Source organism: Triticum aestivum, chromosome 1D (assembly GCF_018294505.1).
Source record: "Triticum aestivum cultivar Chinese Spring chromosome 1D, IWGSC CS RefSeq v2.1, whole genome shotgun sequence".
Taxonomy (NCBI): Eukaryota; Viridiplantae; Streptophyta; class Magnoliopsida; order Poales; family Poaceae; genus Triticum; species Triticum aestivum.
Genome location: NC_057796.1, coordinates 4,533,227 through 4,548,732, shown reverse-complemented (window position 1 = coordinate 4,548,732; position 15,506 = coordinate 4,533,227). Strand labels below are relative to the sequence as shown.

The window sequence follows — 15,506 nt, the reverse complement described above, 5'->3', positions numbered from 1 at the left end:
GCAGCGGTAGCGGTCGGCGCCTGCATTTGACCACCAATGGATATAGGACGGGGTCAGGTGGCGCTAATTTTTTTTCTATTTACTCCCTTTACCGAGCGGTACTCTCGGTAAACTACCTTGCCACGTAGCTACAACACCATTTGCGCCGTCCCGTCTGATCGCTTTTTTTTGCCGAGTGACCGTATTTGAAACTCGGTAAAGAATTTGTCCAGTGTTTGACAAGTGGATCTCGGCAAATTTTTGTTTGCCGAAAAGGGATACGCCGAGTGTCCTTTGCTGAGTACAACACTTGGCAAAGGCTTTGCCGAGTGTTTGTGGCACCCACACTCTCAGGTTTTATGGTCTCTACCTTAGGTTGCTTATTTTGCATTCTGTGAAGAACAAATGTGGTATAGTATGAGAGCATGAAAAGGGCAAAACAAAGTAATGCGCAAAGAATACCCCCCCCCCCCCCCCCCCCCGCCCCCCTCCCCAGACACACACAAACACCCTGCTGCCAGCAACTCCTTTTCCGTACCTAGCACAATAATTGTTGGATTGATGTAGCAATTTTTTGCAACCACTCAAAGGACATAAAAATAAGGAAAAAACTGGGAACTTATTTAAAATTAACTAGCTAGTGGTGTCTGTGAAGTTCAAGAAAAAGCTGGACTTTTTCTTGACAACAAGTTAATGTGCAAAGAATTAATAAATGTATTTGCAAAAAAAGAAAGCAAACCGAATTAACGATAAAACTGGTTTAGGTTTTCACTATAGACAATGGTAGTAGTCTGAACCAGATACAAACCAATAAAAAACAAGATCTCAAATCTCCAACCATTAAAGAGTTGTATGTTAGTCCTTTCTTATGTTCAACCCAAATTTTACAATAACACTATTATACTTAAATCTTGATTATTGCAATACATAAATAATTAATTAATGCACCAGCTTGCGGTTGTAACCAGACAAGATGAACCTATGAACTTGCAAGAATGGCAATCGGATCGACATCCACACAACACCGGTATGAACATTGTCTAGATCAAACTTTATTTGTATTTTATTTCATAATTTAAACTCATTTGTGCGGATCACACATGACATTGTGTGACACTTTATTTGCCACCGCTACATCGACATACCCATCGACTAAGCAACGGCGATCCAACTATATATTACTAGAGATATTTTCTTATCAGTAGGCACCAACTTGGGTGCCAACGCCGAATGGCACACTAGTGGTGGTGCCGTACACCGGCACGTTGACACTGCACATCATTGGCAGGGTACGGAGTGCAATGGAAGTCATCAACTCAAGTTGAGCTATTTGGTGTGGCTGCAACAAGGTACCCTGTGGTACCTGTTGTTGTTGAGGCCATTGACCCAGTTGTTGTTGTTGAGGTCGTTGGAAAAAACACTGTCCGAGCTGCTTCTGTTGTTGTTGGGGTTGGGAGACACCTTGGACCGACTGTTGGGGTTGTTGCTGATGAGGTTGGTTGAAACCCTGACCATGTTGTTGTTCTTGTAGGACGATCGAGTAGATGATGGCACGGATTGCATCATAGCGTGATTGTTCGGGGATTCGCGGCAGCTGCTGGCAACATTGTTGCTGCATCACATGGCAACTGCTCTGCCACAACATTTGTGACCTAGCAAGACTTTGTGGCATTGCCACAGGGCTGCATTGCTGCTGGAGGAATACCTTGCATGGGTTTAGCTGCTGCAAGATAGATGGCTGAACATATGGTATTTGTTGTTGCGGCAGAACCGGTTGTTGGTGTTGCGAAAAAGGTGGTTGTTGCGGTAGAATTGGTTGTTGTTGTTGTTGTTGTTGTTGTTGTTGTTGTTGTTGTTGTTGTTGTTGCTGTTGTTGCGTAAATGGTGGTTGTTGCGGTAGAACTGGTTGTTGCTGCTGCTGAGAAAATGGTGGTCGTTGTTGTGAAAATGGGGGTTGTTGCGGTAGAAGTGGTTGTTGTTGCTGCGGGAATGGTTGTTGTTGCTGCGAAAATGGTGGTTGTTGCGGTAGAACTGGTAGTTCTTGCTGCGAGAATGGTGGTTGTTACTGTGAAAATGGTGGTTGTTGTTGCTGCGATAATGGTGGTTGTTGTTGCTGTGAACATGGTGGCTGTTGTGGAAATGGTTGTGGTTGTTGTTGGATGGGTTGCTGTTGGTGGTACCATAATATTTGTTGTAGTGGTAATGGTTGTTGTTGCGATGGTTTCTCCAAGCCAGGGATGTGGCTAGTCTCCATTTGTGCAATGGCACTTGTCGCCGCAACGGCGAGGAGGGCAAAGATGAGGAAGGTCTTCATGGTGAATTGGTGTTAACTAGTGTTGCTTGGTTTTGATGCTTGTGCTTGTGATGATCATTATACTTCATGTCTATTTATAGTAGCCCGTGCACCACCTCTTTCCTTCTTTGCATCAGCTTTAATAATTGTGTTTGGATGTTTCTGAAATGGATTTTTGGTACATTATGGTAGGTTGCACTAGCTATAAGCGTACTTTTGGATTCATCATCAAAGTTGCTTTTTAGTTGTGCATATGATCATACACAAAGTACATGATGTTTGAGGTAGATGACTTGCCTTATTCACTTTACATGTCATGCATTTATCAGGATAGTATCACTTTTACACCCGATTTTGGAAAAGTTACATGATGTTTGCTATAGATGACTTGCCTTATTCACTTTACATGTCACACACTTATCAGGATATTATCACTTTTACACCCGATTTTGGAACCTTGCATAGGGTGTCAGCCTTAAACATGAAAAGGCAAAACTTGTGTAGGACTAAGTTGCAATCATGTGTGGGTTGTTAAGATATGCTCTATTATTAAAGCCTTACATGTGGAGGGTTCTTCTAGACTCAATTGTTTCTTATGGAACTAACATTGTATTGTCCTTTAAGATGATAAGATAAATTGACACCTATAGAGCATGACACGACTCATCGAATTCCCTTTACATGTAAACGATTGTAATTGCTTACAAGTCACTAACATATATCTGGTCCTAACTCTAGACACATCATCATCAGTTTGATCTTTGTGTTAAGGATTTTTATTTGATCATATCATTCTTTTGGCGGACTAAGTTTGCAATATTGTGCAAATATTTCAACGGGCCCACCTGGTCTCTTTTACTAAATCTTTGGGGCAGGAGGTTGATATTTATTTGAATTGTGTAGAATATTTACATTGGTAACCTATTGGAATTATTGTATGTTCGTTATACTATGACGGCAACATATATAGTTTCGTTTACTGTGGTTCATGTTCAGGTGTACAATAATGAATTTACGTATATCAAGGTACTTTATCAACCCAAAATAAAAAATTCCAAACATTTCAACATTTTTCATGAACAAACCTTTAGAACCTATTCGCGACTATCCTCCTAGATCATGGACAACCAGCATATTTCATTTGTAGGATTTTGACAAGGTCTTGATTGTTTCCCACATAAAATGTTCTAGATTGTTTCATGGCAATTTGTTTGTGCCCGACTATTTTCAAACTTCTTATCTAGGCCATACTTATGTTTTTCTGTCATTAATCTATTAACTGCTGAATGAGGTGGTCCCAAATGATAAAGAAAACTATGTTAGGAGTATGGGCATCTCCACCACCTGTTTCAATAAAACCAGAGGATTTTATGATTATGAATTTGGTTCGAAATATGTTAATGATATGTGCACTCGATCTGGGCCATTATCCGATGAATTGAAAAGTGTTAAATGGCCCATGGATAAATCTATATTTGTTCACAAGTATCAGAAATCTGGAATGGTGACACTACATATTCAATTCAAATTTGAAAATACATCTGATCCCAGCCTATAGAGGTCGCCATGTGTCTCAAAGGAGTCTCCATGGCAACTCTGGCCGTCTGCAATTACACTAGATGGCATGCTAGTCTGCCATCCATCATGGGGATCCGCCGACAGGACAGGTCAGAGTTCCCGCGGTTGCAACTAGCAGGTTATTCATCCAATCTCTGTTCGTCAGTTAGTGCTCGATCCTAGAGTAAATGGTACTTGTATGGATATATAGTTGCAGAGAGGAATTTCTTTGCCTAGTGTTCGATCGGATTGCTAGCTGGATTGGTGGAGAAATCACTACTTCTTCGTGGTAGGGTAGCAGTGGACAATTAGTACAGACATACCTGGCAAAAAATTCCGGTGTGTTGAGAAGTATATTAAGTGGAGATAGTACTAGATCTGATGGCTGCCGGAGATAGTACTAGATCTGATGGCTGCCGGAGATAGTAGTAGATGTAATACTACACACTGGCACAGTATGAGGTCATTATATTGTTCTGTACAAAGTCTGTCACTGAGATGTACATATATGAGTTACAGCCGTATATATATTTCTTGCAAAATCCATGCTTCCTTGCAGGCGCCCCCGAGACAGAGCCTGTTCCCTATTTGGTACGGTGAGTATTAAATCGAAACTCAAAATATGCATTTATCGATTTGTCAATCTCACATTATATGCATCTGATAGGAGAGGTTATCGTCAGAGGTTGTGGAACAATCTGAAGGACACTTGTGGTTAAGCAGCAACAGCAGCAGGTGAAGTGTTTCATGTCAGTCAGTTAGTAGTCAGACTGGCACTTGTTTAATTTGGATGATACAGTTTTTTATTCACTTTGGTAAATGCCAATGGACAATGACCAATTTGGATGATACACGTGAGGAATAGACTACAGAAAGACTAGTTATGTGGTCACCTGGGACTCTAGAGTGTTTTTAGGTGCCATGCAGTCTTGTTTTGCTGTTATAGACTTGATAAATGCTATGAGCTATTTTTGGCAGCACCAGTGTCGTTTCATTGTTGGTTTAGCAGGTGCTTTGGCTAAAAGAAGAAAATAAAAATGTTACGCACGCCTAGGTTATGTCATGATTGTTATTAGCTTTGACAAACTTTGACCTCTGTCTTCTTCAGATATCTGTATCAGTGCTGATGGTATCCCAGCAGTGCTGGTTACTGGGGAAGTGTATGCGGCATGTCGAATCATTCTTCCGCAGGAGGCCCCTAAAGCTTCAACTTGTTGAGAAACTGTCTGCACTCTGCAGTTTGGAACCTTGCGGCATGATGCTGTGAATTTCTTGGATAGTGGGCTTCCCTGATGGCTGCTCTGCTAGTGCTAGCTCAGGGAATGGCCTCTACAACTGAACTGTACTGCAGTCGGTCTTGACAGAGAATTGTTGGGGCCTGTGGTGTAGGGCGACTGCTTGGCGTCGAGTTGAGCTGCAACGCTGAATCAAACCCTGGCCGACACAGACGATCAGATCTGGATTTGGTTTGCTGCTCGTCCTTTGGGTTCGTGCCCATGATGGGCAAGGTTCACCAGCAGTTTACTATCATCCATGGCGCTTTAACCCTGTGGTGTTCTACTTATCTGAACAACTTCTTGTTTTTGAAATGTCAACCGGGGTGTGTGTGTGTGTGTGTGTGTGTGTGTGTGTGTGTGTGTATCAAAAATAGGAAGTCCTCAGTTTGTGATCATACAACAGAGGTGAATAGAGGGGCAGAGGGCCACACAGTTTTTTTTTAGAAATGGAGGCGTACCCCCGGCCTTTGCATCATAATGATGCATGCAGCCATCTTATTAAAGAGTCTCGAAGTAGCACAAAGTCTAAAAAGTATTACAGCTCGCAAGCGAAGCGAAACAAAGAAAAAAAAGTACATGCTCAAAATCACAACCGGTAAGGCAAAGTAAAAGATAAGCTCCCTAGACTCATATCCTGTTCTGCGACCGCCAACCGAACCGGTTGAATATAGCTCGTGCTGCCATCTCCCACTGGTTGCACCCAGTAACCAAAGCCTCCCTGGAGTCCACAGGAGTGAGTAAGGACCACATATGGATCAATGCGGTAGCTCTAAAGATGACCAGCAAGAAAGTTAAAATGTGTTGTCTGTTAAAAATCATATCATTCCTACAATTCCATATAGCCCATAAAAGCGCACATACTCCAATCCGAATACGAGATGCAGTAATATGCTCAACCCCTGCTAACCACATTCCAAACAACAATTCAATGTCAATTGGAGGATTAAAGTTAAAGGCTATATGGATCATTCTCCAAAGCAATTTGGCGAGTGGGCACTCAAGGAATATATGTTGTATTGTTTCATCATGATCACAAAAACAACAACGTCAACAACCTACCCATCGCGTCTTTATTAAGATATCCTTGATGAGGATTACTTGCTTGTGGACGAACCACATAAATATTTTAATATGCAAGGGAACCTTAACCTTCCAAATATGTAACGATCTCGTGATTGGGCCAGAATTAATCAGATCCATGTAAAACGATTTCACCGTAAATGCCCCATTTCTAGCTAACTTCCAGTGCGTCGAATCAGGTTGGTCGGATAATTGAACATCTATCTGAGTTGTCATTTGATTAACGGGATCACATCATTAGGAGAATGATGTGATTGACTTGACCCATTCCGTTAGCTTAGCACTTGATCATTTAGTATTCTGCTATTACTTTCTTCATGACTTATACATGTACCTATGACGATGAGATTATGCAACTCCCATTTACCGGAGGAACACTTTGTGTGCTACCAAACGTCACAACGTAACTGGGTGATTATAAAGGTGCTCTACAAGTGTCTCCGAAGGTACTTGTTGGGTTCGCGTATTTCGACATTAGGATTTGTCACTCCGATTGTCGGAGAGGTATCTCTGGGCCCACTCGGTAATGCACATCACTATAAGCCTTGCAAGCACTGTAACTAATGAGTTAGTTGCGGGATGATGTGTTACAGAACGAGTAAAGAGACTTGCCGGTAACGAGATTGAAATAGGTATTGAGATATCGACGATCAAATCTCGGGCAAGTAACATACCGACGACAAAGGGAACAACGTATGTTGTTATGCGGTTTGACCGATAAAGATCTTCCTAGAATATGTAGGAGCCAATGTGAGCATCCAGGTTCCGCTATTGGTTATTGATCGGAGACGTGTCTCGGTCATGTCTACATAGTTCTCGAACCCGTAGGGTCCGCACGCTTAAAGTTCGGTGACGATTTATATTATGAGTTATGTGTTTGATGTACCGAAGGTAGTTCGGAGTCCCGGATGAGATCGGGGACATGACGAGGAGTCTCGAAATGGTCAAGACGTAAAGATCGATATATTGGACGACTATATTCGGACATCCGAAAGGTTCCGAGTGATTCGGGTATTTTTCGAAGTACCGGAGAGTTACGGGAATTCGCCGGGGAGTATATGGGCCTTATCGGGCTTTAGGGAAAAGAGAGAGGGTAGGCTGTGCGCCCCCCCAAGGCCTAGTCCGAATTGGACTAGGGGGAGGGGCTGCGCCCCCTCCTTCCTTCTCTTCTCTTTTCCCTTTCCTTGACTCCTACTCCTACTACTTGGAAGAGGGGGAATCCTACTCCCGATTGGAGTAGGACTCCTCCAGGGCGTGCCATAGGAGGGCCGGCCCTTCCCCCTCCTCCACTCCTTTATATACGGGGGCAGGGGGCACCTCTAGACACACAAGTTGATCTGTTGATCTATTCCAGCCGTGTGCGGTGCCCCCATCCAGCATATTCCACCTCGGTCATATCGTAGCGGTGCTTAGGCGAAGCCCTGCGTCGGTAACAACATCATCACCGTCATCACGCCGTCGTGCTGACGGAACTCTCCCGCAAAGCTCTGCTAGATCGGAGTTCGTGGGACGTCGTCGAGCTGAACGTGTGCTGAACTCGGAGGTGCCGTGCGTTCGGTACTTAGATCGGTCGGATCGTGAAGACGTACGACTACATCAACCGCGTTGTCATAACGCTTCCGCTTTCGGTCTACGAGAGTACGTGGACACACTCTCCCCTCTTGTTGCTATGCATCACCATGATCCTTTGTGTGCGTAGGAATTTTTTTGAAATTACTACGTTCCCCAACAGTGGCATCCGAGCCAGATTTTATGCGTAGATGTTATATGCACGAGTAGAACACAAGTGAGTTGTGGGCGATACAAGTCATACTGCTTACCAGCATGTCATACTTTGGTTCAGCGGTATTGTTGGATGAAGCGGCCCGGACCGACATTACGCGTACGCTTACGCGAGACTGGTTTTACCGACGTGCTTTGCACAGAGGTGGTTGGCGGGTGTCAGTTTCTCGAACTTTAGTTGAACCGAGTGTGGCTACGCCCGGTCCTTGAGAAGGTTAAAGCAGCACCAACTTGACGAACTATCGTTGTGGTTTTGATGCGTAGGTAAGAACGGTTTTTGCTCAGCCCGTAGCAGCCACGTAAAACTTGCAACAACAAAGTAGAGGACGTCTCACTTGTTTTTGCAGGGCATGTTGTGATGTCATGTGGTCAAGGCATGATGCTATATTTTATTGTATGAGATGATCATGTTTTGTAACCGAGTTATCGGCAACTGGCAGGAGCCATATGGTTGTCCCTTTATTGTATGCAATGCAATCGCCCTGTAATTGCTTTACTTTATCACTAAGCGGTAGCGATAGTCGTAGAAGCAATAGTTGGCGAGATGACAATGATGCTACGATGGAGATCAAGGTGTCGCGCCGGTGATGATGGTGATCATGATGGTGCTTCGGAGATGGAGATCACAAGCACAAGATGATGATGGCCATATCATATCACTTATATTGGTTGCATGTGATGTTTATGTATCTTATTTTGCTTAGATCGACGGTAGCATTATAAGATGATCTCTTACTAAATTTCAAGGTATAAGTGTTCTCCCTGAGTATGCACCATTGCAAAAGTTCTTCGTGCTGAGACAACACGTGATGATCGAGTGTGATAGGCTCTACGTTCAAATACAACGGGTGCAAAATAGTTGCACACGCGGAATACTCAGGTTAAACTTGACGAGCCTAGCATATGCAGATATGGCCTCGGAACACTGAGATCGAAAGATCGAGCGTGAATCATATAGTACATATGATCAACATAGTGATGTTCACCATTGATACTACTCCATCTCACGTGATGATCGGACATGGTTTAGTTGATATGGATCACGTGATCACTTAGAGGATTAGAGGGATGTCTATCTAAGTGGGAGTTCTTAAGTAATATGATTAATTGAACTTAAATTTATCATGAACTTAGTACCTGATAGTATCTTGCTTGTCTATGTTGTTGTAGATAGATGGCCCGTGATATTGTTCCGTTGAATTTTAATGCGTTCCTTGAGAAAGCAAAGTTGAAAGATGTTAGTAGCAATGATGCGGATTGGATCCGTGATCTGAGGATTATCCTCATTGCTGCACAGAAGAATTATGTCCTTAATGCACCGCTAGATGACGGACCTATTGCAGGAGCATAAGCAGACGTTATGAACGTTTGGCAAAACTCGGTATGATGACTACTTGATAGTTTAGTGCACCATTCTTTATGGCTTAGAACCGGGACTTCAAAAATGTTTTGAAACGTCACGGAGCATATGAGATGTTCCAAGAGATGAAATTAGTATTTCAGACTCATGCCCGTGTCAAGAGGTATGAGACCTCTGACAAGTACTTTGCCTAAAAGATGGAGGAGAATTGCTCAAATAGTGAGCATATGCTCAGAATGTCTGGGTACTACAATCACTTGAATCAAGTGGGAGTTAATCTTCCAGATAAGATAGTGATTGACAGAGTTTTCTAGTCACCATCACCAAGTTACTAGAACTTCGTGATGAACTATAATATGCAAGGGATAATGGAAACAAGTCCCAAGCTCTTCGTGATAATGAAATCGGCGAAGGTAGAAATCAAGAAGGAGCATCAAGTGTTGATGGTCAAAAAGACCACTAGTTTCAAGAAAAAGGGCAAAGGGAAGAAGAAGGGGAACTTCAAAAAGAACGGCAAGCAAGTTGCTGCTCAGGAGAAGAAACCAAAGTCTGGACCTAAGCCTGAAACTGAGTGCTTCTACTGCAAAGGGACTGGTCACTGAAAGCAGAACTGCCCCAAGTATTTGGCGGACAAGAAGGATGGAAAAGTGAGCAAAAGTATATTTGATATACATGTTATTTATGTGTAATTTACTAGTGTTTATAGCAACCCCTCGGTATTTGATACTGGTTCAGTTGCTAAGTGTAGTAACTCGAAACGGGAGTTGCAGAATGAACAGAAACTAGTTAAGGGCGAGGTGATGATGTGTGTTGGAAGTAGTTCCAAGATTGATATGATCATCATCACACACTCCCTATACTTTCGGGATTAGTGTTGAACCTAAATAAGTGTTATTTGGTGTTTGCGTTGAGCATAAATATGATTTGATCATGTTTATTGCAATACGGTTATTCATTTAAGTTAGAGAATAATTGTTGTTTTGTTTACATGAATAAAACCTTCTATGGTCATACACCCAATGAAAATGGTTTGTTGGATCTCGATCGTAGTGATACACATATTCATAATATTGAAGCCAAAAGATGCAAAGTTAATAATGATAGTGCAACTTATTTGTGGCACTACCGTTTTGGTCATATTGGTGTAAAGCGCATGAAGAAACTCCATACTGATGGGCTTTTGGAATCACTTGATGCTTGCGAACCATGCCTCATGGGCAAGATGACTAAAACTCCGTTCTCCGGAACAATGGAGCGAGTGACAGATTTGTTGGAAATCATACATACTGATGTATGTGGTCCAATGAATGTTGAGGCTCGCGGCGGGTATTGTTATTTTTCCGCCTTCACAGATGATTTGAGCAGATATGGGTATATCTACTTGATGAAACACAAGTCTGAAATAGTTGAAAAGTTCAAAGAATTTCAGAGTGAAGTGGAGAATCATCGTAACAAGAAAATAAAGTTTCCACGATCTGATCGCAGAGACGAATATTTGAGTTACGAGTTTGGCCTTCAATTAAAACAATGTGGAATAGTTCCACAAACTCATGCCACCTGGAACACCACATAATGGTGTGTCCGAACGTCATAACCGTACTTTATTGGATATAGTGCGATCTATGATGTCTCTTACCGATTTACCGTTATCGTTTTGGGGTTATACATTAGAGACTGCTGCATTCACGTTAAATAGGGCACCATCTAAATACGTTGAGATGACGCCTTATGAACTATGGTTTGGCAAGAAACCAAAGTTGTCGTTTCTTAAAGTTTGGGGCTGCGATGCTTATGTGAAAAAACTTCAACCTGATAAGCTCGAACCCAAATCGGAGAAATGTGTCTTCATAGGATACCCAAAAGAGACTGTTGGGTACACCTTCTATCACAGATCCAAAGGCAAGACTTTTGTTGCTAAATTTGGCTCCTTTCTAGAAAAGGAGTTTCTCTCGAAAGAAGTCAGTGGGAGGAAAGTGGAACTTGATGAGGTAACTGTACCTACTCCCCTATTGGAAAGTAGTTCATCACAGAAATCGGTTTCTGTGACATCTACACTAATTAGTGAGGAAGCTACTAATGATGATCATGAAACTTCAGATCAAGTTACTACTAAATGTCGTAGGTCAACCAGAGTAAGATCCGCACCAGAGTGGTACGGTAATCCTTTTCTGGAAGTCATGTTACTAGACCATGACGAACCTACGAACTATGAGGAAGCGATGATGAGCCCAGATTCCGCAAAATGGTTTGAGGCCATGAAATCTGAGATGGGATCCATGTATGAGAACAAAGTGTGGACTTTGGTTGACTTGCCCGATAATCGGCAAGCCATCGAGAATAAATGGATCTTCAAGAAGAAGACAGACTCTGACGGTAATGTTACTGTCTACAAAGGTCGACTTGTTGCGAAAGGTTTTCTACAAGTTCAAGGAGTTGAATACGATGAGGCCTTCTCGCCCGTAGCGATGCTTAAGTCCGTCCGAATCATGTTAGCAATTGCTGCATTTTATGATTATGAAATTTGGCAAATGGATGTAAAGACTGCATTCTTGAATGGATTTCTGGAAGAAGAGTTGTATATGATGCAACCTGAAGGTTTTATCGATCCAAAGGCCGCTAACAGAGTGTGTAAGCTCCAGCGATCCATTTATGGACTGGTGCAAGCATCTCGAAGTTGGAATAAACGTTTTGATAGTGTGATCAAAGCATACGGTTTTATACATACTTTTGGAGAAGCCTGTATTTACAAGAAAGTGAGTGGGAGCTCTGTAGCATTTCTGATATTATATGTGGATGACATATTGTTGATTGGAAATGATATAGAATTTCTGGATAGCATAAAGGGATATTTGAACAAGAGTTTTTTCAATGAAGGACCTCGGTGAAGCTGCTTATATATTGGGCATTAAGATCTATAGAGATAGATCAAGACGCTTAATTGGACTTTCACAAAGTACATACCTTGACAAAGTTTTGAAGAAGTTCAAAATGGATCAAGCAAAGAAAGGGTTCTTGCCTGTGTTACAAGGTGTGAAGTTGAGTAAGACTCAATGCCCGACCACTGCAGAAGATAGAGAGAAGATGAAAGATGTTCCCTATGCTTCAGCCATAGGCTCTATCATGTATGCAATGCTGTGTACCAGACCTGATGTGTGCCTTGCTATTAGTTTACCAGGGAGGTACCAAAGTAATCCAGGAGTGGATCACTGGACAGCGGTCAAGAACATCCTGAAATACCTGAAAAGGCCTAAGGATATGTTTCTCGTTTATGGAGGTGACAAAGAGCTCATCGTAAATGGTTACGTTAATGCAAGCTTTGACACTGATCCGGACGATTCTAAATCACAATCCGGATACGTGTTTATATTGAACGGTGGAACTGTCAGTTGGAGCAGTTCTAAACAAAGCGTCGTGGCGGGATCTATGTGTGAAGCGGAGTACATAGATGCTTCGGAAGCAGTGAATGAAGGAGTCTGGATGAAGGAGTTCATATCCGATCTAGGTGTCATACCTGGTGCATCGGGTCTAATGAAAATCTTTTGTGACAATACCGGTGCAATTGCCTTAGCAAAAGAATCCAGATTTCACAAGAGAACCAAGCACATCAAGAGACGCTTGAACTCCATCCGGGATCAAGTCCAGGTGGGAGACATAGAGATTTGCAAGATACATACGGATCTGAATGTTGCAGATCCGTTGACTAAGCCTCTTCCACGAGCAAAACATGATCAGCACCAAGACTCCATGGGTGTTAGAATCATTACTTTGTAAACTAGATTACTGACTCTAGTAAACCCTTTGAGTGTTGGTCACATAGCGATGTGAACTATGGGTGTTAATCACATAGTGATGTGAACTATTGTTGTTAAATCACATGGCGATGTGAGCTAGATTATTGACTCTAGTGCAAGTGGGAGACTGAAGGAAATATGCCCTAGAGGCAATAATAAAGTTATTATTTATTTCCTTATATCATGATAAATGTTTATTATTCATGCTAGAATTGTATTAAATGGAAACATGATACATGTGTGAATACATAGACAAACAGAGTGTCACTAGTATGCCTCTACTTGACTAGCTCGTTGATCAAAGATGGTTATGTTTCCTAGCCATAGACATGAGTTGTCATTTGATTAACGGGATCACATCATTAGGAGAATGATGTGATTGACTTGACCCATTCCGTTAGCTTAGCACTTGATCGTTTAGTATTCTGCCATTGCTTTCTTCATGACTTATACATGTTCCTATGACTATGAGATTATGCAACTCCCGTTTACCGGAGGAACACTTTGTGTGCTACCAAACGTCACAACGTAACTGGGTGATTATAAAGATGCTCTACATGTGTCTCCGAAGGTACTTGTTGGGTTGGCGTATTTCGAGATTAGGATTTGTCACTCCGATTGTCGGAGAGGTATCTCTGGGCCCACTCGGTAATGCACATCACTATAAGCCTTGCAAGCATTGTAACTAATGTGTTAGTTGCGGGATGATGTGTTACGGAACAAGTAAAGAGACTTGCCGGTAACGAGATTGAACTAGGTATTGAGATACCAACGATCGAATCTCGGGCAAGTAACATACCGATGACAAAGGGAACAACGTATGTTGTTATGCGGTTTGACCGATAAAGATCTTCGTAGAATATGTAGGAGCCAATATGAGCATCTAGGTTCCGCTATTGGTTATTGACCGGAGACGTGTCTCGGTCATGTCTACATAGTTCTCGAACCCGTAGGGTCCGCACGCTTAAAGTTCGGTGACGATTTATATTATGAGTTACGTGTTTTGATGTACCGAAGGTAGTTCGGAGTCCCGGATGAGATCGGGGACATGACGAGGAGTCTCGAAATGGTCGAGACGTAAAGATCGATATATTGGACGACTATATTCTGACATCCGAAAGATTTCGAATGATTCGGGTATTTTTCGGAGTACCGGAGAGTTACGGGCATTCGCCGGGGAGTATATGGGCCCTATTGGGCTTTAGGGAAAAGAGAGAGGGGAGGCTGCGCGCCCCCCCAAGGCCTAGTCCAAATTGGACTAGGGGGAGGGGCTGCGCCCCCTCCTTCCTTCTCTTCTCTTTTCCCTTTCCTAGACTCCTACTCCTACTACTTGGAAGAGTGGGAATCCTACTCCCGGTGGGAGTAGGACTCCTCCTGGGCGCGCCATAGGAGGGCCGGCCCTTCCCCCTCCTCCACTCCTTTATATATGGGGGCAGGGGGCACCTCTGGAGACACAGGTTGATCTGTTGATCTATTCCAGCCGTGTGCGGTGCCCCCCTCCATCATATTCCACCTCGGTCATATCATAGTGGTGCTTAGGTGAAGCCCTGCGTCGGTAACAACATCATCACCGTCATCACGCCGTCGTGCTGACGGAACTCTCCCGCAAAGCTTTGCTGGATCGGAGTTCGTGGGACGTCATCGAGCTGAACGTGTGCTGAACTCGGAGGTGCCGTGCATTCGGTACTTGGATCGGTCGGATCGTGAAGACGTACGACTACATCAACCGCGTTGTCATAACGCTTCCGCTTTCGGTCTACGACGGTACGTGGACACACTCTCCCCTCTCGTTGCTATGCATCACTATGATCCTGTGTGTGTGTAGGAATTTTTTTGAAATTACTACGTTCCCCAACACTATCATCCTCCGGACCAAGTGCATCGAGGCAGTCCATTGCTCACCAACTAGCGCATGTCAGGACTGAATATTCAAGGGAGTCATTTTTAATACTGTGCCTATGTAATCCTCCTTACATTGCACAATGTTATAAAGGGTGGGATGTTGTACGCCTAGGGGCGTCTCTCCTAACCACGTATCCTTCTAAAATCTTGTTGACATCCCATTGCCAACCAAGAATTTAACCCTACGAAAGAACAAGTCCTACGTTCTCATGAGTCCCTTCTAGAATGGCGAGTCAGTTGGTCTCACGGTAACCTGGGCGAGCGTTTTTGACTGTAAATACTTATTGCGTACAATCTGTGCCCACATACCTTCCGGCTCTGCCTCTAACTTGTAGAGCCATTTACTCATAAGACATTTATTCTTAATTTCCAGGTTCTCAATACCGAGACCCCCCTGGTCCTTGGGTCGGCAAAGAATATCCCATTGGGCGAGACGGTATTTCCTCTTGGCCTCATCAGACTGCCAGAAGAATTGAGATCTAAAT

The 15,506-nt window shown here is 43.1% G+C and overlaps 1 long non-coding RNA gene and 1 pseudogene across 1 annotated transcript; one reads left to right on the top strand and one right to left on the bottom strand.

The window, feature by feature from the left end:
• Positions 1-1,018: 1,018 nt before the first annotated feature.
• LOC123179805 (gamma-gliadin-like) lies at positions 1,019-2,289 on the bottom strand (annotated as a pseudogene).
• Positions 2,290-2,969: 680 nt separating this feature from the next.
• On the top strand, positions 2,970-5,527 carry LOC123162028 (uncharacterized). The gene is made up of 3 exons (XR_006480994.1): positions 2,970-4,425; positions 4,497-4,564; positions 4,938-5,527. It is a non-coding gene; the product is annotated as an uncharacterized lncRNA (long non-coding RNA).
• Positions 5,528-15,506: the final 9,979 nt, after the last annotated feature.